General features: G+C 33.8%; 1 pseudogene; it reads right to left on the bottom strand.

The window, feature by feature from the left end:
• Window positions 1-8,104: 8,104 nt before the first annotated feature.
• LOC144315353 (nucleophosmin pseudogene) lies at window positions 8,105-9,167 on the bottom strand (annotated as a pseudogene).
• Between the last annotated feature and the right edge of the window lie 16,273 nt (window positions 9,168-25,440).

The raw sequence follows: 25,440 nt of genomic DNA, 5'->3' as shown, positions 1-25,440 counted from the left end.
AATCTGTAGATTGCATAGTGGTATTGAAATCTTAAAAATATAGAGTCTTTTAAGAGGTTACTATGGCTGAAGTCAAAGCGGTTTCTGCCTGTGTTCTCCTCTAGAGTTTTCAAGGTTTCCTGTCTCACATTAAGGTTTTCCATCCGTTTTGAATTTATTTTTGTGTATAGTATAAGAAAGTGACCCAATTTCATTCTTCTGCATATTGCTGTCCAGTTTTTCCAACACCACTTGTTGAAGAGACTTTCTATCCCCTGGATTTTTTTCTTTCTTTGTCAGAGATTAGTTAACCGTAAAGTTGTGAGTCCATTCCTGGGTTCTCTATTCTGTTCCACTGATCTATGTGTCTGTTTTCGTGTTGGTACCATACTGTCTTGATGACTATAGCTTTGTAATATAACTTGAAGTCTATACCTGTGATACCTCCAGTTTTGTTTTCCTTTTCAGAATTACTTTGATTATTCAGGGTCTTATGGTTCTATACAAATTTAAGATCGTTTGTTCTAGCTTTGTGAAAAATGCTGGTGGTATTTTGATAGGGATTGCATTAAATGTATAGATTGCTTTCGGTGGTGTAGACATTTTAACAATGTTTGTTCTTCCAATCCATGAGAATGAAATGTTTTTCCATTTCTTTGTGCCCTCTTTAATTTCTTTCATAAGTGTCCTATAGTTTTCAAAATATAGATCCTTTACATCTTTACTTAGGTTTATTCCTAGGTATCTTATGCATTTGGTGCAATTGCAAATAGGATCAATTCCTTGATTTCTTTTTCTGCTGTCTCATTATTGGTGTATAGAAATGAAACCAATTACTGCACATTGATTTTATATCCTGCAACTTTGCTAAATTGATATATGAGCTTTAGCAATTTTTACTGGAATATTTTGGATTTTCTACTTAAAGTAACGTCAACTACAAACAGTGAACATTTGACTTCTTCCTTGCCAATTTGGATGACTTTTACTTCCTTTGTTGTCTGATTGCTGAGACTGACTCCCAGTACTATATTAAATAATAATAGTGAGAATGGACATCATTGTCTTGTTCCTGACTGTAGGGGAAAGGCTCTCAGTTTTTCTTCATCGGGGACTTTATTAAGATAAAAACCTTCTGCATGGCGAAGAAAACCACCAACAAAACTAAAAAGCAGCCTACAGAAAGGGAGAGGAAATATGCAAATGACATTCTGATGAAGGGTTAGTATCCAAAACCTGAAAAGAACTTATCAAACTCGACACCCAAAAGACAAATAGTCCAGTTAAGAAATGGGCAAAAGACATGAATAGACACTTTTCAAAAAAGACTTCCAGGGGATCCCTGGGCGGTTCAGCGGTTTAGCACCTGCCTTTGGCTCAGGGCGCGATCCTGGAGTCCGAGGATCGAGTCCCACGTCGGGCTCCCGGCATGGAGCCTGCTTCTCCCTCCTCCTGTGTCTCTGCCTCTCTATGTCTATCATAAATAAATAAATAAATAAATAAATAAATAAATAAATAAATCTTAAAGAAGAAGAAGAAGAAGAAGACTTCCAGATGGCTAACAGATACATGAAAAGATGCTTAGCATCACTCACCATCAGGGAAATACAAATCTAAACCATGATGAGATACCACCTCACATCTGTCAGGAAGCCTAAAATTACAAGAATACAAGAAACAATAACTGTTGGTGAGGATGCAGAAAAAGAGGAACCCTCTTGCAGTTTTGGTGGGAATGCAAACTGATATAGTCATTCTGGAGAACAGTATGTAGGTTCCTCAAAATGTTAAAAATAGTGCTACCCTATGATCTGGGAATTGCACTACTAGGTATTTACCTAAAGTACACAAAAATACAGATTCCAAGGGATACACGCACCCCGATGTTTACAGCAACATTATCAATAATAGCCAAACTATGGAGAGAACCCAAATGTCCAACAACTGAAAAATGAATAAAGAAGATGAGATATACATATTACAATGGAATGTTAACCATTAAAAAATGAAATTTTACCATTTGTAGTGACATGGATGGAGCTAAGTGAAATAAATCAGTCAGAGAAAGATAAATAACATATTATCTCACTCATGTGGAATCTAAGAAAGAAAGCAGATGAACATACAGGAAGGGGTAAAAGAAAAAAAGAAGAGAGGGAACCAAGCAATAAGAGACTCTTAATGGTAGAGAACAAACTGAGGATTGATGGAGGGAGGTGGTGGGAGATGGGCTGTGTGGGTGATGGATATTAAAGAGAGGACTTGTTATGATGAGCACTGGTTGTTGTATGTAAGTGATAAATCACTGAATTCTACTCCAGAAACGAATATTGTACTAGATGTTAACTACCTAAAATTTAAAAAAATAAACAAATAAATAATAAATCAATCAATCAATCAAATCTTCCAATCCATGAATATGAGTTATCTTTCCATTTTATTTGTGACTTCTTTAATTTCTTTTAATGATATTTTGTAGTTTTTAGTGTATAGATCACCTCCTTAGTTAATTTTATCTGTAAGTATTTTATTCTTTTTGATGGTATTATAATAAAATTGTTCTCATATTATTTTCTGGATTGTTCATGGTTAGTGTATAGAACTGCAAGTTATTTTTGTCTATTGTTTTATATCCTGCAACTTTATTGAATTTATTACTTCTAACAGTTTTTTTTTTTTTTTTTTTTTGGTGACATTTTTAGATTTTTCTCCCCGTAAGATCACATCACCCAAATGGCCAACAGGTACATGAGAGAATGTTCAAAATCATTAATCATCAGGGAAATGCATATCAAAACCACAATAAGATATTACCTCACACCTACTAGAATAGCTATAATCAAGAATATAGCAGATAGAAAGTGTTGGTAAGGATGTGGAGAAGGGGAACCCTTGTATGCCTTTGGTGAGAATATAGATTGGTTCAGCTACTATGGAACAGTATGCAGGTCTCTCTCAAAAAATTAAAAATAGCAGAATAAGACAGTGGTTGTTTAAGGGTACAAACTTGCAACTAGTAGGTAAATAAGTCCTGGAGATCTAATGGAACACACAACGACTATAAGAAACGATATTTTATTATATACATCAAACTTGCTAAGAGACTAAATATTAAATATTCCCAACACAATAAAGAAATAATAATTACATGACATGCTAGAGGTGTTAACTAATGATACAAGGGCAATCGTATCATAATATATAAAAATATCAAATCAACATATTGCACATCTCAAAACTGATTTGTTTTTAGAAACCATGGGTACCAGAAGGAAGTGAGATGACACATTTAAAATGCTGAAAGAAACAGAAGCTGTCAACCAAGAATTTTATAGTCAGGAAAACCAACGACAAGAGTAAGGAGAAATTAAGATATTCCCAGATAAACAAAAGCTAAGAGGTTCTGTCACTAGTAAACCCACCCTACAACAAATGTTAAAGGGATTTCTTCAGGTTGAAATAAAAGATAATCAGACAGTAATCTGAAGATATCAGATGAAATAAAAATTCTAGTAAAATTGACTATATAGTTAAGTATAAAAGCTGATATCTTTGTACTTGGGGTTGTATCCTCTTCTTCCCCTGTCTTAGAAAACAAATGCATGAAACTATAAGTCTACATTAATGGCTATATAGCATATAACAACAACAACAACAACAAAAACATAAAGGGGGTAAAGAAAAACCTGGATGGGGAATAGTTTTTGTATACTATTCAAATTTCATTGGTGCTAATTAAAACTATTTATATGAACCTAAGGGATTAAATGGAATCCCCAGAATAAGCACTCATAAAATACCTTAAAAAAAAAACCATAAAAGGAAATGAGAGGGAAATCAGAGTGATACATGACAAAAAATCAATTAAATAAATAATAAAGCTCTAATGGGAGAATTAGGTACCAAAAGAGAGATAAGATATAGAGCAAATGCAGTAGAATGACAGAAGTAAGTTTTCTACCAGTAATTATTTTGAGGTTAAATTAGTTACTTCATTTGAAGGGCAAATATTAGCAGGATGCATTTTTTTAATGATTCAACTGCATACTATTTATAACATGCTCACCTTAGATCCAAAGACACACCACGGTTGAAAGTGAAAGAAAGGCGAAAGACATTGCATGGATATAGCATCTGAAAGAAAGCAAGGACATCCATACTTACATTAGAAAAAACAAAACAAAATGTAGATTTTAAGACAAAAAATCATCATAAGAACCAAAGAAAGAAAGACATTATATAATGATAGTAACATCAATTCAGCACAAAACTATAATAAGAGAAATCCATCATCAGAGTTCCCAAATATATGAAGCAAATATTTACAGAATTGATGGGAGAAATAACCAATAGCACAATGCTAATAAAAGACTTCCATTCCCTATTTCCAATAATAGATAAAACAAGCAGAAAGAAAATCAATAAGGAAACAAGGACTTGAACAGCACTCTAGATCAATTGAGTCTAAGAGGTATATACATAATATTTCACCAATAATAGCTGAATACCCATTTTTCTCAAGTAAACATGGAACATTCTCCAAGATAGGCCATATGTTAAGACCATAAAATAAGTCTCAATCAAGCTAGAAAGGCTGAAATCATACAAAATATTTTTTCCGATGACGGTGAAATGAAACTAGAAATCAAAGCAGAGGAAAATGAGAAAATCCACAAATATGTGGAGATTAAATAACATACTTTAAACAGTCAACAGGTCAAAAATAAACCTTAAGCAAAATTAGAAAATAATTTGAGGCAAATGAAAAAGGAATGTAAGCAAAATGCAAAACTAGAAAAAGGAAGGAAATAAAGATTGACATGATGAAAAATGAAGTAGAGATTAGAAAAATAACAAAAAAAATCAATGAAAACAAAAATTTGTTCTTATACAAGGTGACCAAAATTGACAGATCTTTTTCCAGACTGATGAAGGAAAAAAAGAGAGAAAATTAAAATTATTTAATTTTAATTAAATTAAAAGTTTAATTTAGTTAAAAGTTGAGACATTATTACAAATCTTACAAAATATCAAGGATTGTAAGAGAATACTATAACAGATAAAATGCACAATTTTTTGAAGTACACAAATTCACAAATTGACTTATGATGAAATAAAAAATCTGAATAGAACTATAACAAGACACTGAATCAGTTATCAAACACCTTTAATAAAGGAAAATCCATGACCAGATGACTCACTAATCAATTCTACTAAATATCTAAAGAAAAATTAACAGCAATCCTTCTCAAAGTCTTGTGAAAAATAAAAACAAAAGAGGAAAGAACTCTTCTGAGCTTCATGGGTACGAGGTTTCTTTTTGGGATGTTGAACAAATTAAATATCTGGAGCTGGTTAGTGATGATGGTAGCACAACACTGTAAATCATGGAATTGGTTAAAATGGTAAGTTTTATGTTACGTTCATTTTACTACAATTTTGAAATCATCTCATATCTTTAAATTCTGATACTATTATTTTATTTCTAAAATTTGTATTTGAACTTTTAAAAATTGTGTATAACAATTTACACTTCTTTCCTGTCCATATTTAGATTATCTATTTTTAATATATTCCATATATTTTTCATTCTATAGATGATCATTTATTTCCACTCTGTAGTTGATAATTCCAGTGTCTAAAATTTTTTTTATTTGATCTGGTTGCTCATATCATTTATGTTGCCATACTGCCTGTTTGCTTTATCATTATTTTTATCAAGCATTCATGTTTGAAAACAATTGTATTTGTGGGGAATCCTTGTGATCTAGACTGAAGTTTTGTTCCTTCAGTGAATATTTGCATGTGTTTCTTAGGGTTTGCATTCTTAGTCCCTGGAACAGTCATACCGCTTGATCACTTCATCAGATGCTTTCAACATTATTCTTTTCCTGGGTTGTCAGGGTGAGCTTCGACCACAATACCACATGAGCGCCAGCTTGTGGTTAAGAATTCTGAAACGAAAAAAAAAAAAAAAAAAAGAATTCTGAAACCCAAGGCTAGAATAGACAAGCTTTCGAACATTCTATCTTTGTAAATGATTACTTTCCTGTTTTATTTATGTTTCCAGTTTTATTCTTTCCCTGAAATTGTTACACTTGAATCCCAGGTTTATGTATGATCTCTGATTTGATCTTTCACTTTGTGTGGGCTCTCAGCACACATAGGTTATTAAAATCAAAGCTCTATATTAAGGAATGTACAACTTTTCTCAGGGAAGCCATGGACTTTATTTCACTTATTACTGTGGATTTATGCTTTCTGTTTGCTTTCTGCCTCTAAGGATTACTCTGACTTTATTGCCAGCTCAGACATGCACTTTATTCTTTTAAAAATTATTCAACTTTTTCTGGCATTTTCAGAATATGATGATTTTGGGGTTTCCATTCTGCCAAACTGCTGGAGATGATACACTCTCATGTTGCTTTTGTCCAGAGATAGAGGAAAAATCCAGGGCATAACAGTGTATCATGGTCCAAATTACCCCAATGGTGAAACAAATCTACCAACTTTCCTTGTCAATATATTTGTGGTGATCATTAATGCTTTCACCCAATATTTCCAGCTTTTTAACTTTCATGCACAGGGTTAGGACTGCTTGCCATCAGCTTGAAGTTAGATTTAGCCATGTAGCTTTGTTTAGCTATTGAAATGTGTGTGAAAGTGAAATGTGTCACTTTTGCCAGAAAATTTCAGAGATGGCGAGTAACTAAATGCACACCACTCCTACTGCTCCACAGGTTAAGCATAGGTCACGATAATGGCTTGTTCCTCTGGGTTCCTCTGAGGGATTATGGTGACAGTCCTTCCCCATTGTTGTGTAAGTCAAGTTTTGTTATCCTGAGCCACTGAGATTTGGGGGAATTCTTGTTACCATAGCATATCTTAGCCCATACTATGTGCTATTTGTCAAATACTATTACTTCTTAAGCTCAATCCAATGCCCAATACTTCATGATGTCTTCCCTGATGTAGTTCAGAAAATAATCATCCCATCTTCTATATTACACTGATAAGAATAACAATAAAAATGACTAATTGAGTTTACTATTAGTGAGGAGTTCTGTTAAGTCTTTTACTCACGTTAGCTCATGTAATATTAGCACAGAAAAATGAATAAGATGTATTAATATTTCTATTTTACAAGTGAGGAAACTAAGGCTTTAAGAAATTAAGGAGCACACATATTTCTCATGTGATCTTTGTCACATTTGACTGAAATTACAATTATTGGTTTATTCATATATTATCCCGGTTAAAATTAGAACACCTATTTAGCATCATATCCACCAGTCCCAGTCAGTGGGTTGCACATAGTAGCAATGTGCTACAATGAGCACACAGTAGGTGCTCAATTCTGAAAACATATCTTTTTCTAATACACTATTCTAATTTTCTAGTTTTCCTTAAAAAATACACTGAAAATTTAAAGATGAGGGGCACCTGAGTGGATCAGTCAGTTAAGGATCTGGCTTTGGTTCAGGTCATGATTCCAGGGTCCTGGGATCATATCCTGTATTAGGCTCCCTGCTCAGTGGGGAGACTGCTTCTCCCTCTCTGTCTGCTTGCTGCTCTGACTACCTGTTATCTCTCTCTCTGTCAAATAAATAAAAATATTTTTAGAAATTTAAAGATGAAAGAAAATGTAAATGATAAGGCAACAAATACTTCTACCACTCTAAGAAATTTTTAATAGAGATTTATAGTTGATTTCCTTCTACTTTTTTCTATGCATGTGTAATTTGCAGTGTTGTCCCAAAATTCTGTGTACAAATTTGTAGATTAAATTTTATATTAAATTCACATATTAAGCACTCTATGTGCTTTTTTGTTAATTTATTAAAATACTGAGTTTATTTCATATGTATATTTTGTCTCCCCACCATTTCTATTTGTCTGACTATCACTACTACTCTATTCTATCATAACATTCCATACAGACTTAAAACCAAGCAAAGGATGAAGTTCCATCTTTAAAAGCTAAATTTAATGCATTTTGGACAATATGTTCTTGGCAATGGAACTTGAACAATATTTATCAGATATGGTAGGGAAAGTTGTCACTCTGTGTTATAAAAAGGATGTCCAGATATTTACTGTTACAGAAATGAAATGATGGGAAATTTTAACATAAATTATTTAAACTATTTTTTAAGATTTTTATTTATTTATTCATGAGAGACCAAGAGAGAGGCAGAGGGAGAAGTAGGCTCCCTATGGGGAGGTCTTGATGGCAGGACCCTAAGGTCGTGACCTAAGCCAAAGGCAGACACTCAACCACTGAGCCACCCAGGTGCCACTTAAACTATTTTAATAGACTTCCTCCACTGCCAGAGATCTTGAATAACCTCCTGGTCAGTCATCTGAAAGAAACTCTTTACATAATTGATGAACTTGGCTTCCACTCTGGAGAAAGAACTACCTTTTTCTACATGCAATCGTAATTTGACTTTAATGTCCTGTATAGGACTAGGTCTTTTGGGTTTTCTCGTAGTATTTTTCCTGTTTTTTGAAAGGTTGGGGACCTTTTGATCTCAGTGTTGATGGTTTTGAGTCTTTCATTCTGGTTTGCATTCTTGGCTGGAGTACCTCATATAGACTCTTTACTGGACCTTTTTCTTCTGCTTCTCCCTCCTTATCATGTTCATCATCATCTTCATCATCATCATCATCTTCTTCATCATCATCATCATCTTCTTCATCATCATTTTCACTAACGCCAATTTTTTCCCCCTGTGGAAATGTGCTACCACTTCCAAGGTTAGACTGCTTTCCAGATATGCTAAGGAGTTTCACATCCTCTTCCTCTTTACTTTACTCTGCATCTTCCCCCAAAGCTACTAAGTGCTATCCACCATTATGCACAGGCCCTGAACAACATGTCTATTTTAAGACCACAAGTGGTGTTATTTCAAAGCCCCCAAGGGAAATGTTGGCTGTGCAGACATTTTCAAAGTTTCCAGTGTGACTTCCACTGGACTGCCTTTGTACTTCATTGCCTTTGCTTCAACAATGTGCAATTCATCCTTTGCACCAATCCATAAACTGACTGTTATTAAAGATAACTGGTGCTCGTTTTCATCATTATCCATCTTTAAATGGTCATCTTTGTCAGCCTTTAGTTCACAACTGACAAGATAGATCTGGGGTCTCAAAGGGCTCATATACATGTCCATCAAATCATCCATGGGGTGGTGGCACACACATAGGAGGTTAAAGGCAGACGAGGGGATCCCTGAGTGGATCAGCGGTTCAGCACCTGCCTTTGGCCCAGGGTGTGATCCTGGAGTCCCGGGATCATGTTGGGCTCCCTGCATCTACCCTGCTTCTCCCTCTGCCTGTGTCTCTGCCTCTCTCTCTGTCTCTCTCTATCATGAATAAATAAATAAAATCTTAAAAAAAAAAGAAGGCAGACAGAGATAAACTGCTATTATGCCGGAGAACAGCCAAGCAGGATAGAATCAAACTAGGGAAAACAAGTTTTCTATGCTCTTAACACTTATTTTATGACTAAATAAAATGCAATCATATGGGTAAAACCATTATTATCGCTTTTCACATTCACATTTCCTGGAGATTATTAATTTTATCCACTATTTAATTCAAAAGTATTTCTTGAGCTCCTCTTATATTCTCATGGCCTCTAGTAGACACTGGATACAAGGGCAAAACAAACAAACAAAAACCCTGCTCTGATAGAATTTATTCTTTTGTAGGAGGATACAGATAATTAGTTAATAAATATATAATTTAATATAAGCATTATGAAGAAATGAAGTAGAATAAAGTGATAGAAAATGATGAATTTTTCTATATTTTCAAAAGGTTGGTCAGAGATGCTTTTTTCTTGTTGGAGTGATAATGTTTGAGGAGAAAGTAGAAAGCAGTGAGAAGTAAAGTTATTTGGCTATTTGAAGGAAAAGAGTCCCAGGCAGTTGGGAAAGTAAATGCAAAGTAAAGTCTTGAGGCAGTTGCTTGACATGCTCAAGAAGCATCAAGGATCAAATGGCTGGAGGAACCCAATGGTTAAGGAGATCCGATAGGGATTATGAAAAGAAGCAGCAGGAACTCAGATCTTACAAACCATAGTGATTCTTGAATTTTACTTTAAGTTTATAGGGAAGTAGTTGAATTACTTTGATCATAAAAATGATATGCTTAGATTTATATTTTGACAAAATTTTTCTAGTTGCCTTATGGAGAGCATCTTCTGGGGTGGGAGGTCAAAACTGCCACCAGAGAAACCAGGTAGAGGCTACTGCAGAGTTCAGGCAAGAGAAGATGGTGACTCAGAGCAGAATGATAGTGGTTTAAGTGGTAAGATATAAATGGTTTGATTATTTGGAATATATTTTGAAGGTAGAGCCAGTATGACTACCTGATGGATTGCATGTCAAGTATAAGAGAAAGAATTAAGGCTAATCTGTAGCTTTTATTTTCCAGCAATGTTTTATTAGATTGTCCAGGGCCATTGTCCAGTGGTTTAACCTAGATCTAAATGAGAAATCCCATTCTCAAGAGTGAAATGTCCTCACTTGTTATCATGGAGGACAGAAACCTCTGAATGTCTCCTATATATTTTATTGTGATGGGAAAACTCCTTCAAATTTAAATATTTTCTTCTTTCTTGCACACTCTATTTCTCAGAATGGCATTTCTCCATACTATTCTGAGAGGGCAGTATCTACTAACCTACAATACCACTGCAAAGACTGCCAGGTGGTTTTATCTATTATCACATTCTGGAAACTACCTGCTTGTTGAACATTTCCGCTTGGGGAAGAACAGCTACTATGTGAGTTTATCCTATTATGGTGTTACTCTTGGGATGAAGCCCAGGAGTAGTGGGTTTCTGCTTTTTGTTCCTACCAATGCTGGGAGGAGTCTGTTACTTTGGCTTGCTACATGTGGAAGACATCACTCCTAGATGGAATCCTGCTGCTATGTTGGATTTCTGCTTTATGTGTCCACTGATTTCCTGGGTTATAACATGATCTTCTCCATTTATAGTGAAAGGAATAACTAATTATGCCTGTAAGACTAGTGAAAGGATTTCCAGAACAGATGGTATTTGAGCTGGCTATTTATAGGATGAATTGCAACCTGCTTTATGGTGAAGGGCAAGGGAAGGATATTTTAGGTTATAGACAAAAATATCTGCAAAAGCTGGATTCAAAACTAGATATTTTTCATATTCAAAGCCAAGTATGTAATGGTGTCTCTGGAATTATTAGTGTATAAGACCTTCAAAAGAAGAATTTAGATGCCACATCAAAGAATTTTTACCTTATAATATGATGATGTCAAAACAGAGTTACATGATTAGATTTAGATGATAATTGTTGTACCCTAAACATTGTATTAATCACAAAGCCTTCTGCCAACTTCCTGATTTGTCCCCAGAATCAAGGGAATTCACTCAGACCGATCATAGAACTCACTTCACAAGAAATTGTGTTTTAGAAGTAGTTTTCCCTCTTTCTTTAAAGAGGGTTGAGTCCCCAAATGATTCAGCAATGAAGATAAGCAGTCAACCCCCTGAATATCCTGGCTTAGTTCCCTCTCCCACTCCAGGGCCTGATTCTCAGCCATATGACTTGGATTTCTTTCAGACTTTATTCTCAGGCCTATTTTAGAAGGTTCTTTCAATGATCAAGTTCTGCCTAAAAATCCCACCAATTCTGTCTTGCATCTATAATACTCAAGAGCCAGTACATTTGTGTTTATTTCCATAAAGGGCCAGATATTAAACATTTTAAGTTTTGTGGGTTATATGGTCTCTATCATAACTACTCAACTCTCCGGTGTAAAAGCAGGCACTGACAATAAGAAAAAGAATTGAGCCTGACTCTGTTCCATTAAAACTTTATTTATAAAAACAAGAAGTAGGCTAGATTTAGCAAGAGGCTATAATTTTTTATTCCTGATCTAGACCTTCTTGAATTTCAAAGCCTGCTTGAGACTCAACTGAATTTATTACACTTGATTTCATGGAATTGATTTCTATGTGTTGATTTTATCCTTAGGACAATTACCTGGCTCCCATTATATTATTCTCACAAAAATCCTTCTAGTTATTCTTGTACTATAGCAGTATGACTAATTTTGCTCCCAAATTTATGTGCAGCTAATCCTAATTACTATGTGACACTGAGAAAAGGTAATATGGCAGGAGCTCAGGATACTGATTATGAGGGCCAAAATAACGAAAGGTGATGGCAATTGGAAGATAATATTATCTAATGTTTATAAATGTCTACTGTGTGTTGGACACTAGTCGTTTATATATAAAAAGTCATTTACTACTCACAATAATGCTATGAGTTACTATCTTCTCTACTTAAAAGACAAGGGAACTGAAACAGATAGACAAACTAAGAAACCTGTCCAAGATCAAACAGTTGGTAAGAGGTGTGGCCAGCATACAGACCCAGGAAGTTCAGCTCCAGAATCAACATTCTTAACCACTATACTCTGCTGAGAGGCACTGCAGAATGAGAAAATTCCCTGAGGAAATGATCAGCACTCAGCAACCAGTTAGATACACCGAGAGTGGCAGAAAAAAACTGAGGATAAGTTGCAAATCATTTAATTGGGAGATTAGTTAGAGAGTACAAGAACATCTTTGTTGACTATGTTAATTTTTCATTTATTTTGTAAACAGTTTTCTACCAGTTTCAAAGTACATTTCTCATTGAGGAAAGTAATGACAGACTTCATTAGATGGTTCCTAGCAGGAAATACAGGCTTAAAATCACTTTAATCTATCACTGCTTCTCAAAACCTAGTAAGTAAGAATAATCTGAAGACCTTATTGATGTGCAGATTGTGATTCAATCTAGGTCAAGGGTAGGTTCTGAGGTTCTGCATTTTTAAAAAATGTTAAGGCCATCCTGGATTCACAGGTGTGGGGCCTGTGGAATTGCACAAAGGCCATACACTTGATTTAATACTCTGCTGTCAGCATACTAATATTCTTAGTAATTTATGAACAAAAGGCCCTGCATTTTAATTTTGCCCTTGACTCACAATCTATGTAGCCTGTCCTGTTCCCACAGAATGCTGCCACTGCTGGTCTATGGACCACACTCTGAGTTGAAAGGGTCTAGGGCAGAGGTGGGCAAACTGTAGTTCACTGGGCAGATTCAGCCAACTGTTTGTTTTCGTAAATAATGTGTTACTGCAACAGCGTCATACCTACCTGTTTATATATTTGGTACGGCTGTTTCTGTATTATAACATGAGTTGAGTACCTGTGGCTAATAGAGATGATACGGCCATCAAAACCTAAAATATTTGCTATACTGTCCTTGGTGGAAAAAGGACATTTAATCAGTGGCCTTGTAAATAGTTTTCAATACTTAGTAAACTACTGCCTTACATCTGTTAAGTTTTTGGACTTTTTTTAAACAAAACATTTTTGACATACATTGCTCAGTTTCTGTCATCTTTTTGAGGGATGACTTTGAGGTATATGTTATACTCTTAATTGTACCTATTGAAAACTGAGGTTCACCTGGCTTCTATACTCGTCCCATTTCATGTAATAATTATCTAAAGAGACTAGGATGTTTCCATTTTTTTCATATCCCATTCACATATTCTATTTCTCTCTGATAGTCTTAGAGAGTTCTTTTTTAAGTGGAGGCTATAGCTACTTATGGTCTTTTTTTTTTTTTTTTTTTTTTTTTACTTATGGTCTTATTCTACAATGACATCATTTTTATAAGTAATTCAGTGGTTATCAAACTACATTGTTAGCAGCCAATTATAAGTTCTTCAGAGGCCACTGAAAATGGGCAAGATACAGAGGGTAAAGAAGCATGTCCGGGATACTTTACTGACTTTGTGTATTAGATCTTTTTGTTATATTTAGTCTGAAAAAAAATATTTCCTCTTAAAATTGTTTTTGAACACTGCTTTAATAATTATTTTTTCTTTTTGTTTTGTTGTTTAAACCACTCTAAATTCTCTGGAAACATCTGCTTTTCTTTCCTTTCTCCTCAGCCTTCAAACAATGTAACATAGCACTGTATTATAAATTGGTACACCATTATCTTTAACAAAGTTGATTATCTGTGAATCATGTTGCTCAGCATGACTACATTAAAGCATTATGCAAATTGAGTCTATTATTTCCTCCTTTTTGTATATAAGGGAGGATTGTTTAGGTAGGATTAATGGTGAAAATTGATTAGACATTATATCCTACTACACCACAATAATAATTAAGACAATGGTTGAAATTTTCACAGATATATGACAGAAAGGCATATTTAAGCAATAATGTTGAAACTCTCAAATAAAAAACTATGAACATTATATAGCTTTAGAGCTTTTAGCCAAGAACAATGTGAGACTAAATATGACCGTGGGAAGGACATATCAGATTTTAATAATGACAATAGAGTCACCTTTCACTTTTTTCACACACACACACAAAAAGACACACACAGCCAAGAGGAAAATGAACTTTTCTTATTAGTATTTCAAGACTATATTGATAGTAGAGATGGAAGTGTGTCTTTTTACTTCACTGTGGATGTTTCACAAGGGTAATTTTAAGAATTTGCTCAATTAATTTTTCAACCAGTCTATTGCCTACTGAAACTGGCATCCAGCCCAGTACTGTCACCTAGTTTGTGGTATTCCTGTTTCTTGAGACTGGATCCTCTTTTATTTTGTCTCATAAACTACAATCCATAGAAAATTTTCAGCATAGAATAATTATTAACCTCTCAGATGGAAGCATTCCCTATCAACTCCCTGTAAACTGGTACATTTTGAAGGCATTTATTGTTTAGGAAATGGATCAAGGTCAAATGACTGAATAAATGAGAATTAAAGCTGAATTTGAAGCGCAAATTCTAACTTCTGCTACTTCTTTGTGTGTATATATATGTATTTGTATATAAGCAGGGTATACCTCTTTCCATTTACCTTCTCTTTTGAAGATTTTGGATATCTAAAAGATAATATAAAAGAATACTTCTATTTTTATTTTTTTAAGATTTTATTTATTTATTAATGAGAGACATAGAGAGAGGCAGAGACACAAGCAGAGGGAGAAGCAGGCTCCACACAGGGAGCCTGATATGGGACTCAATCCCAGGACTCCAGGATCATGCCCTGGGCCCAAGGCAGGCACTAAATCACCGAGCCACCCAGGGATCCCAAGAATACCTTTTTTTAAAAAAAATACCTATATTATTTCTTAAGTAGGACATATTCAAGAAGGAAAAGATCAATAAATTGTATTTACGTGAAAAATCAGATTTCTGTTGATGAAATGAGAGTCCAAAAAGCAATTCACAGATGGATTTTATAGGGCTTACTTTGTTGGGAATAATGTAAGGCACCTAGAACTCTCTTACCTTCTTGGTCTAAACGAGTAAGTATTCTAGAAAATTCATTGGAGTCATCCATAAAAATTATAGATATGTACTGATAATATCATCACTAGTCATAAATGCGACTTTCCAGAGATGCACAAGAATGTTTATGGAAGCTTCATCTGTAATTGCTAAAACTAGAAACAATCAAAATGCCCATCAGTCATAGATTAGATAAATAAATTATGGTGTATTTATATAATAAAACTCTATAAGGAAATGAAAATTAATTGCTGCTATATGGAATAATGTATATGCAAAAATGCTGAGCAAAAAATATCAGACATAGAAATGTAGTTAGAGAGTTATTCCATCCAGAAAAAACAAAGACACACAAATCACATGATGGTATCAAAGATAGTGGTCACCTTAAGAAAGGAAGTGAGTAATGATGTGAGGGGCATGAACCTGGCTTTTGAGGGGCGGTAATGTTCTCTTCCTGAGCCTGGTGGTGGTTACTTGGATTTTCATTTTATAATTACACCATTGAGCTCTCTAGTTATGGTTTATGCCTTTTGTTTTTATATTTTGTGTGTTACTTTTTTTGAAAAAGGGGAGACGTTACAATAATAAAATATAATCTATACAGTAAAAAAAAATTACTTTCCCATTAATTTATTTTAGAATAATGCAAATTTCTGATAGATGCAGTTTTGTCACAGTTCAGGAGAGGTGATTCATTTTTCCCACTCTAGAAATACATGAACATTCAACACCAATTTGATTGAGCCAACAATGCTTTAAATAGCTTGCAACCAATTATTAATATAAGATAATTAAAGCAATGGTAGAATGGGCTGTTGGTATCCATAGAATAGATATTCATACTGATGAAGTTATAAATTAAATCACTTAAACTTTAAAAAAAAGTGAGATCTTACTTGAATTTGCATTTGATATGTATATCTTGAACTGGTTAGGAAGTAAGTTCAAACTTGTTTCAGTTAGAGAACAAGGAAAGATCTTTCTTTTACAGAATCTTGCAGGAATACTGATACCTAGGTAGATGCATTAAAAGCTTTAAAAGATAAGCAAAAATGAGTATTACTTCTGCCCAAAGAAATATTCTAAATATTTTTTTTAAAAAGTAGGAAAAGGCATGTGATACAACTGTATTGGTAGTGAAATATTTCAGAATTGATATCAAACTATGGATCCTAGAATGTGTTTATCTTAGTATGAAACAACAGGGTATTTTTACCTCCTTTAAGAAGGAAAATAGAAAAAAAAAGAAGCAAAATAGGGGCCATCTGAAAAAATATGATTAATAAATTCCAAACAATATATTTGGCAGAGTGATTAACAGGCTGTGGATTTAAGAACTCCAAAGGATTAAATTTTTTTAAAATAATGCAGGAAAAGTATAGTCAAACAAAACAACTGTTCACAAATTGAAAAAATCCATATATTTAGCAAGGGGCAGGGTCTAAGAAGACAAGATAATTATTTAATTGTTACTTTGAAGAAATAGAGCTAGTTATATTTTCAGTATGACAGTCAAGTAGCAAAGGGTCCTATGGGAGCTAACAAAAGGGAATCTAAGCAATTTCTACAAAAAGCTCCATAGGGAATAATGTCGCAAGAGATGGATAGTAAAGACATGGAGGGCAAAGTGGGAAATACAGGCAGAGTTCGGAAATATTGCTATCAAAATAGAAATATAATGGAATATAACTGACACTATAATTTGCAGAAAAGAAAATTCTGGTCTATTGCTTCATCACTTTGTGTGAATATTATTTTTAGAGTCCCTTATTTTCCCTGAGAGAAAATAAGTACAAACCAGGTGAATTTTCACCATAACCCTCAATTTATGGTTAAAATGAACAGTTGAGAACAGAGGTCTTAACTGACAGTGAGGAGACAATAAAATGAGGTTTCTCAACAAGTGAAACGTTATTTTTCTCATGACCCTTTGGAGTACTTGAATAAGGACTTTTTTTATGAAATAAAATTAGCATGATTTGAATTTTAGCGATATTAGTTTGCCTCTAATTCCTAGAGTCTCAACCATGCCAGTCCCAAAATAAGTGCAACAGGAGAATCAGAGTGGAGAATTGAAAATGACTCTGAATGCAAAGAATTCTCTCTGTGCAAAGAACTGTGCTTATTTTAGGTACATGATCTATTTCCCATAAGTGCTTAGTATTTTAGCTATATTTTCATGCCTGCAAGCTGAGAACCACAAAGATTAAGCAAATTGCTAGAGGTCAGTTCACGTTAAGTGCTGGAGTAAAAAGTTGAAAGCCAACCTGTTTGAGACATTCCTTTTACCTCACATTACTTTGTTCTACCTCACTAGAACCCAAAATATGAACAAAACCTACTAGGCTTTGCATGGTTGACTTTATTGTGGGGGATCAAGAAAAGAGTCACTTAGGAGATACAAAATATTCTTCTGCTGGATCAAACATATTCTGAAATTCCTACTGTATGCATGTGTATCTAGAATTGAAGGCCTCAGACACAGTGCAAATATTTTCAGATGAAATACTCATCACAATAATTCTTCAGGCACTGAGTGCTTTAGTAATCTAGGTAGCCTAAGGGAATAGCTGAGGAAAGACCCAGGGGGCAGTTCCATCTATTTCCATTGTTTCCTGGAGATAGGTGTTCAATGAGAACAGTACAGTTTTCTAAACTAAACATTGTCCAGCACTTAATAGTGGCTCTGAAAATAAAAATTTGATAAAATATTTTTGAGAAACACTATGATTTGATATATTAAATCATAGTTCAAGATACTATTACTGAAAGATAGATTTTGATTTGTTATTTTATTTATATATATATAAATTTAGTTAACAACTATACACTAAGATCCTACTCTAGGGGCACCTAGGTGGCTCAGTCAGTTAAACATCTGCCTTGGGCTCAGGTCATGCTTTCGGGATCTTGGGATCAGGGTCCTGGGATCAAGTCCCTGGTTGGACTCCCTGCTCCACAGGGCTGGGAGTTTGCTTCTCCCTCTCCCTCTCCTCTCTGCTTGTGCTCGCTCTCCCTCTCTCTCTCTCCTTCTCAAATAAATGAATAAAATCTTTAAAAAAAATCATACTCTATATCAGGCATTTTTGGCATGTTCTGAAACCATGTAAATGAAAACAGTTTTGTCTCTGGAATCTGCACTTAAGAAAATTAAATCTGTTGAGGAGACAAACTATTCTTTGCACTCCAGTTCTACTAGCCTTGCTTCAATTCCTTAAATATACCATCTCCCTAAAGCCACCACCTACCTCAATGAACAGCATTTGATATTCATCCCACTCCCCCTTCCCTTCACTCAAATAAAACTACTCATCCTTAAAATTCTACCTAAAATATCGCTTCCTAAAAGCAGACTATTTTCTGGTCTATGTCATAGAATGGAGAATTCAAAGGGGTTTTGTTGTTGTTGTTGTTTTGTTTTGTTTTGTTTTGTTATTTTAGAATTCAAAGTATTTGAGTCGACTTTGGAATGGGAAATCTCATTATATCCATTGGGGTCAGTATACGCCCACTTATGGATGTGTAAGCACTTTGATTTGCTGGATGTTTATCTAAGGAACAGGAAACAGTGTCAGTAATTTCTAAAGAAATACATCACACTCATCTTTGCACCTTTTATCAAAATAAGAGTATTTAAGCCCATCATCAGAAATGGTGACTTTAAATCTCACTTCTTCTGTCATCTTCCCATGAAGCCTTCCTTGACCCCTCCATCCTCTGTCATTGAAGATAAAACGTGAGCACGGAAATCTCTCCGATTCAGTTCTCTATCCAAGTGCTTATAACAATACCCTGAAGACTTCCTCAATAGTTGATTGAGAAAATGAATACTCCTTTTAATTCCCCATAGTACTTGTATCAGCTCATAATAGTCTAAGCATTATTTACAACTGTGTCTCTCCTGTAAGTGTGGGTTTCTTGAGGACACAGACAGCATGCTTGAATCACTTTCATACACTAATTAAACAGAATAATATGTATGTGCATGATCCATGTTTGTTAAGTACACAGTCCTACTTGCTTATTTGGGAAGCACGACTTGCAGAGGGTAGATTTGAGGAACTAGAAGTTGGAATCACAGAGCAGTAAAAAGATAATTACAATAGTACATGGGAAAAAATGCTGTGTGCATGAAATATATTAGCAATAAAAAGGAGGATAAGAGAAAGGTATATAGTTTATGATTCTTTTAGTGTTTGATTAAATATAGATAAAGCAGGGTGAATGCATTAATAAATATTTAAGACAATTTACAATTTTCTAACACAGGCAACATGGGTTCCCACAATAGGAAAATTTAGTATGCAACAACAAAAAAAATGGCACTAAATTGAATTTGCAGCAGAGGTGGGATATGCAGGTAATTATATATGTAGGCAATTGGAAAAATTGGATCTAAATGCATTTCTCAGAAAAAAGGACGGAGTTACATTTATATGGTTTTGAGAAATAATAATTGATGCCACAAACAAAACATGAAGAGTGAGAAGGCTAAGAACAAATTACCAGAAAATATTTGAATAAAGGGAATGTGGTGACAGACTGATGCAATATACAATTTTAGACACAAGTATACAATTAATGCAAGAAATAGAAGAAATAGAACAGTGAAAAATGCTGTAAGAAATTAGTTTCAAGGAAAGAAGAGTTGTCAGCAAAGTCAAAGATACCAGTTGACTGGATTTGACAAGTAGATAATTTTGATGACTAAGCTTAGAAAGAAGAAAAAAAATTAATTCAGTTTAGTCATGTGGCTTGGAGGCATTTACATGTGAGCAAACCTGGACTATGTAGAAAGTATGGGGGGAAAATGCAGGAAAAGCAATTTGGAGTAGTAATCTGATGCTTTCTCCTTTGAATGATAGGTTGTAATTTGGAAGCTTCAACATAACCTATACCCTGGGAGATATTATAAATTTAGAATGATTGTTTCTGATTTAATTTATAAAATAAAACCTGTCTCAAATAAATTTTATAATCTGCTTAAGAGTTTGTACTAAGACAAAATTATCTACACAATGCCTTTCAATATTCTTGAGAATTAGTAATTCACATATATACAAGGAAACTACAATATGCATAATATTTTTGTTTTATTGTATATTTTAAATTATATAATACAGTGTTGTCAATTATAGCCACCACCATGTTTTACATTTAGATTCTTAGAACTTGCTCATCTTATAGCTGAAAGTTTGTACCTTTACTTAACCTTTCCCTATTTCTCCCACTCTTGAGCCCTGGCAACCATTCTTCTCTGTTTTTGAGTTTGGCTTTCTGTTTTTTTAGATTCCTCATATAAGTGATACCTTGAAGTATTGATCTTTCTTTGTCTGGTTTATTTCACTTAGTATAATACCTTCAAAATTCATCCATGTTGTCATAAGTGGCAGAAATTATTTCTTTCTTATTGCTAAATAACATTCCATTGTATATCTATACCACATCTTCTTTATTGTACATCCATTGATGAACACTAAGGTTGTTTCCACATCTTAGCTGTTGTGAATAATGTTGTGATGAACACAGGAGTGCTTATATCTCTTTAATATTCTGTTTTAATTTCCTGTGGATATATACCCAAAAGTGGGATTGCTGGACCGTATGGCAGTTCTACCTTCAAATTTTTGAAGAACCTCTATCCTTTTTCTTTTGCAACTGTACCAATTTATATTCCCACCAACAGTGCATAAAGTTCTCTTTTCTTCGTATCCTAGCCAACACTTATTTTCTTTCTTTCTTCTTTCTTTCTTTCATCTTTTTTTTTTATGACAACCATTTTAATTAATATGAGATGATATCTCATTGTGGTTTAAATTTGCTTTTCTCTGATGATTAATGATGTTGAAATTTTTTTCTTTTTTTCATGTACCTTTCGGCTATTTAGTTGCCCTGCTTGAAAAATATCTATTCAGTTCCTCTGACAATTTTTAATTGGATTTTCTGTATGGGTTTCTTTGGCTTTTTTTGCTATTGAGTTGTATGAACTCTGTATAATTTGGATAGTAACCCTTTATTAAATATATGACTTGAAAATATTTTCTTTCATTGAGTAGGTTGCTTTTTTATTTTGTTGTTAGTTTTCTTTGCTGTGTAGACCTTTTTAGTTTGACATAGTTTTGCTAGTTTATTTATGCTTTTGTGGCTTCTGCTTTTCATGTCAAATCCAAAACATAATTGCCATGATTGATGTGTAGAAGCTTACTGCTTATGATTTCTTGTAGAAGTTTTAGGGTTTCAGGTCTTACATTTAAGTCTTTAATTCATTTTGAGTTAATTTTTGTGAATGGAGTAAGATAGAGGTCCAGTTTTATTCTTTTTCATGTGGCTACCCAGTTTTCCCAACATCATTTATTAAGGAGACTGTCTTTTCCTCATTCTATTTTTTCCTTTTAATCATAAATTAGTTAATTGTGTATATATGTGTGTGTGTGTGTGTGTATGTATGTATTTGTAGGCTTTCTATTCTGTTCATCAATCTATGTGTCTATTTTTACACCAATATTATGCTGTTTTGATTACTATAGCTTTGTAATATAATTTGAAGTCAGGAAGTGTGGTATCTCCTGCTGTGTTCTTTTTCTCAAAACAACTTTGGTCATTTGGGGTCTTTTGTCTTTGTTATTAGGGATACAAATTTTAGAATTGTTTGTTTTATTTCTATGAAAAATGCTATTGGAAATTTGATAGAAATTGCATTGAATCTATATATTGAATAGTATGGACATTTTGCTAATACTAATTTTTCTAATCAATGACCATAGAATATTTTACCCCTTATTTGTGTTTTTTCAATTTACTTCATCTGTTGCCTATAGTTCTCCATGTATAGATCCTTCACTTCCTTTGTTAAATTTATTCCTAGGTATTTTATTCTTTTTGATGCAATTTTAAACAGATTTGCCTTCTAATTTTTCTTTTGAAAGTCTTTAGTTTATAGATATGCAAGAGATTTTTATATATTGATTTTGTATCCTGCAAGTCTGCAAACGCATTTATTAGTTCCAATAATTTTTTGGTGGAGCCTTTAGGGTTTTTCTATATATAATATGTCATTAGATGACATGATGATGTATTATTTCTTCCTTTCTAATTTGGGTAACTTTATTTCTTTTTCTTGCCTAAGTGCTATGGCTAGGACTTCCAGTATTATGTTGAAGAAAAGTGGCACAAGTAGGCATCCTTGGGTTGTTCTTAATCTTAGAGAAAAAGCTCTCAGCTTTTCAACATTGAATATGATCTTAGATGTGAGCTTGTCGGGATCCCTGGGTGGCGCAGCGGTTTGGCGCCTGCCTTTGGCCCAGGGCGCGATCCTGGAGACCTGGGATCGAATCCCACATCGGGCTCCAGGTGCATGGAGCCTGCTTCTCCCTCTGCCTGTGTCTCTGTCTCATTCTCTCTCTCTCTCTCTATGACTATCATAAATAAAAATTAAAAAAAAAATTTAAAAAAAAAAGATGTGAGCTTGTCATATGTGGCTTTTATTATGTTGAAGTATGATCCCTCTATTATACTTCATTGAGATATTTTTTTTTTATCATGAATGGAAGCTGAATGTTGTTAAATGTTTCTTCCTGAATCTACTGAAGTGATCTATTTTTATCCTTCATTTTTTAATATCGTATCCTTCATTTTTTTAGTATGGTGAATCACATTTGATTTGTAGGTTGTAGATGTTGAACCATCCTTGAATCCCTGGAACAAACCCCACTTGATTATGGTTTATGCTTCATTTAATGTATTATTGAATTTGGTTTCTTAACATTTCTGTTGAGGATTTTTGCATCTATATTAACCAGAGATACTGTTCTGTAATTTGCATATTTTTAGGGTGTCCTTGTCTGGTTTTGGTATCAAGGTAATGTTGACCTAATAAAATGAGTTTCGAAATATTTTCTCCTCCTTTTTTTATACAACAATTTATGTAATTTTTAAAATATTATTGAGGGTAAATTTCTATATATACAAAGAAACAAAGCTGAATATCATGGGTCTTCTAAAGTGAGAAATTCCACTTATAAACAGTGTAATATAAATTTTACAAAATGGTGTATTTTACTTCATATATGCGAACAGAAAAACATCCTTTCTAATTCATTTCCACAGATATGGTAAGTTCTGATATACTTAGAAAATAAATAATATTTATGACTATAATAAATTCCCACTACTGCCTAGAATTTTTATTAGTAAATATGTCACTACAATTGTGGATAATTTATAACATTAAAACCACAAAAACAAAAAGTGACATAATAGGATAATTATTAGTTAACAGATTTTTCCCATTTCAAGAGAAATATTCAAAGGAAACTACTTAGAGATTACATATACATATGTAATATATATACACATATATACAATAACATATACATATATGTATTTGTGTGTGTCTATATATATATATATATATTAATAATATAACTAATCGGTTGAGATTTCTAATACCAAAAATCTCCTTTTCCTTTTTTTTTTTATAAAATAATTAATTCTACAAAAGGCATTTTGCTATATCTATTACAGCTTAACATCTGCAAACTCCTAGGTTTATTTTCAATAAACATGCGTTTTTTATGTTACAAAAAAACAAACAAACAAACAAAAAAAACACTTGTATAAGGATGTTTGGAGCAGCACTATTCATAATAGCCAAAACCTGAAAATAATCCAAATGTCCATCAGTGGTAGAATGGATTAAAAGTTGTGGCATATTTGTACAATGGAATACCATAAATCAATTAATATAAACAAACTATAACAATATATATGAATGAATTCGAAAAACATTAATTTATTTATATTTAATATTATTTTTTATGGGAATCCCTGGGTGGCTCAGAGGTTTGGTGCCTGCCTTTGGCCCAGGGTGTGATCCTGGAGACCTGGGATCCAGTCCCGCATGGGGCACCCTGCATGGAGCCTGCTTCTCCCTCTGCCTCTCTCTCTCTCTCTCTGTCTATCATAAATGAATGAATAAATCTTTAATATATATATATATAATTTTTACTCAGAATATGACATATATCTGTCTTTAGAGAGCTAGATTTTGAATAATCTTGTTGGCTGGGAAGGGTTAGGTTGCCACTATGAAGCTAATGAAGTTGTTGTTTTTTGTTTTTTGTTTTTAAGAGTTTATTTATTTATTCATGAGAGACTCAGAGAGAGAGGCAGAGGGAGAAACAGGCTCCATGCAGGAAGCCCGATGTGGGACTTGATCCCAGGTCTCCAGGATCAGGCCCTAGGCTGAAGGTGGCGCTAAATTGCTGAGCCACCCGGGCTGCCCACTAATGAAGTTTTTTAACTCTTTCTTTTTTTTTTTTTTTAAGATTTTATCTATTCATGAGAGACACTGAAACAGAGGCAGAGACAGAGGCAGAGAGAGAGAAGCAGGCTTCATGTGGAGATCTCAGTGGGAACATGATCCCCAGACCCTGGGATCATACCCAGAGCCCAAGGCAGACAGATGTTCAACCAAAAAAGGCACCCCTCTTTTTTTTGTTTTTGAATTTTAGGTATAACTGACAAAACATTATATTAGTTTCAAATGTACAATGCAATGATTTGACATTTGTATATATTGCAAAATGATTACTGTAATCACTCCACTTAACATTCATTGCCACACATAGTCACAAACTTTTTTTCATTTTGTTATAAGAATTTTCAGGACCCATGAGTAGCTACTTTCAAATATACAATATAGTATTACTAACTAACTATAGTCACCAAGTTGTACATTATATTTTCATGACATTAATTTTATAACTGGAAGTTTGTACCAACAGAAAACAATTTATTGAATGAAAGGAGACAAACTCAATAGAATACATACAGATTTATTCCATCTATATAAGGTTGACATATAAATAAAAGTAATCTACAGTTATCACTAATCAGGATATTAACTACTCTTCAGGAAGTGGTAACTGGAGGAAAACACCTGGGGTTTCTGGGCTACTGATAATATTCTGTATTTTGATCTGGGTGCTATTTTACAATGTTTTAAATTTGTGAAAATTCGTCAGGCTATACACTTAAGTTCCATAGGCAGGATCCTATTTCTAAATTATTTTCTAAAAAAAAA

The sequence above is a fragment of the Canis aureus genome, chromosome 6, assembly GCF_053574225.1.
Source record: "Canis aureus isolate CA01 chromosome 6, VMU_Caureus_v.1.0, whole genome shotgun sequence".
Taxonomy (NCBI): domain Eukaryota; kingdom Metazoa; phylum Chordata; class Mammalia; order Carnivora; family Canidae; genus Canis; species Canis aureus.
The sequence above is the reverse complement of the archived record's forward strand: the minus strand, read 5'-3'. Positions and strand labels throughout refer to the sequence as shown.